Below are 2,424 nucleotides of genomic sequence, written 5' to 3'. Positions count from 1 at the left end.
ATCCTGCACAATGCCGTCTACCCGACTCACCCAAGAATAAAGAGAAGATACATTTCATTAATTAGACAATAAGAAGGTCACTTGAACAACGCCATTTCATTACCATTGGTTACTTCATTTAAAAGTCTCAAAATACATTATACATTCATAGTTTAAAGTGGACCATGTGATACAAATATAATATCTTTAGTTTGATTTTTCCAACACCAATATACAATCCACACCATGTCTACGGAGCCTCTAACAGAAGCCAAAGAGTGTTATGACAGTGCCGACGACGAGGCCCCGGCTATGCCTCAAAATGCTATGTACGAAGGACAAAAGATACAGGACCCCTGAACGAAGTGGGGCTCATCAAGTCAGCTGAGGAGAGGGTGTACTACTATCACTGCTCAATGTCGCCCGCTGTGGAATCACCTGCATCCGTTAAAGATGCAGCACCACCGACAAAAGAGACGTTAGTACATATGGAATAGTACTAGTATGAAAATTAGTATAAAAAGATATACTATTCTTTTCGAAACTAACTAAAAAAAGAGTGCAAATAAAATAGAAGAAAGAGATCGTACCAAACTTTGCAAAGACCCCGAATCATATTCATCACTTCTCAAATGGTAAACGAATAAAATTTTAAACTGCATATTAATTGTTAATTAATAGGTACCTAGATTTTAAAAGTTGGAGTATTATCTCATATTCAATTGACCAAGGTAACACATATATACATCCAACTTTTTCTAATTTGTCACAACTGAAAACAGTACAAGAATACTTCTGATATGAAACAATTGTTTATGAAAGAATTGATTTGAAAAATGATTATGGGATTAATCAAATTATTTGATATTATTAGTAAAGAACAAATATTATCCAATAATTTCTAAAGTCGGAAAGTTGAGACAAGATTAGAGCTTTATGGCCAGTTGATGTTTTGGTGAATGTTTGGTCTACAATTGTGCTACTAAATTAGTTAAAGGCCATTAATATTAAATGACTCTTGACCAATAAATTAGGTGCGGTTGAATGAGTCTTAAACCATGACATGAGCATTAAGGCGGGCCAAAATAATAATTGTGCTTCTAAATTAGTTAAAGGCCATTAATATTTAATTATCCTTTTTTTAGTTCGCCGGAGAGGTTAAGGTCCAAATGGCAGTGTCACGAGTTTAAGTTGACTTCAAAGTTGGATATTTTCATTTCTTTTATATTTTATAAATTACTTTGAGTGTAACTTTTATATATTTACAATGTTAATAAAAATTACTAGTAACTATTCATAATAAGTAAAATTAACATCTTATAGTTACCAAAAAAAATTAATATCTTAAAATATAAAATAGTTTACCTACTACAATCTGCTAATAATACACAACAACAACAACATACTCAGTGTATTTCCATAAGTGAGTCTGTGAAAGATAGAGTATATGCAGACCTTATCCCTATCTTGTGCTGGTACAGAAGCTATTTCCAATAGACTCTCGACTCAAGTCAAACAATCGGTTAAAATATACAAATAGTGCAAATTGCAGTCAGTATATATGTATAAATTAAAACGTATTCTTTTAGGGAATAATGGACTCGTGAATATGGAGAAGATCACTGGAAAAAGTTCATTTTATTTGAAATAGTTTTCCCAACGTTTTGCCTTAATTTTTTCTTTCTAAGATAACAAACTCTGGTTCTTTTTCTTATATTTTCTTATTTTAAAATCTTATTTGGGACTCGCAAATTGGGTCATTTTCCAAAAGGGGAAGAACAACCAACAGTGCAAAAATGGACAGTAAGAAAATCCAAGGAGTAGTGGATAGGCTGGCTAATTCCCTTTGAAATATTTATAGCGATGTTTCTTGTGAAGTCATACTTTAACTAAAGATTTTAATGATATATTTTAACTTGTCAAATGTAAAATTTAAAGTAAAAAATGTCAACAAATTAGATATGACATAACTCAACTCTACATTGTACTTGAATCAAACTTCTTGATTATTAGTTTGACTTAGTGGCCGGATACTTAAATTTTTTTGGTAGAAAATATATTCATGGGATTGACCTAACTTACAACAGTATTAGGAATTAATAAGAAGCACAAAAGATAACATAGTATTTATCCAATTCACCGTTGACACAACTAGGACTTAATCATTTATAAATAGTCAAGTAAAAAAATATAAATAGAGAGAATAAATTGTTGAAATCAACGAATTGACAACACAGGTCAAACTATTCCTAAATTTGTGGTGATTCAACTAAAACTTCAGCTGTGCTGACTTTAGGTTGCAACTTGCAATTATCAATAATAGGTCAACTGCTTCATTCTTTTCTAGTCCATCACTTAAAAGAAATTAATAAAAACAAAATACTTAAATCAAATTGCAAATTTGTCAAAATTTTTAGTTTTCTCAGGCGTGATATTAACAATCTT

This window comes from Nicotiana tabacum, chromosome 21, assembly GCF_000715075.1.
Source record: "Nicotiana tabacum cultivar K326 chromosome 21, ASM71507v2, whole genome shotgun sequence".
Lineage (NCBI taxonomy): Eukaryota > Viridiplantae > Streptophyta > Magnoliopsida > Solanales > Solanaceae > Nicotiana > Nicotiana tabacum.
The sequence above is the reverse complement of the archived record's forward strand: the minus strand, read 5'-3'. Positions refer to the sequence as shown.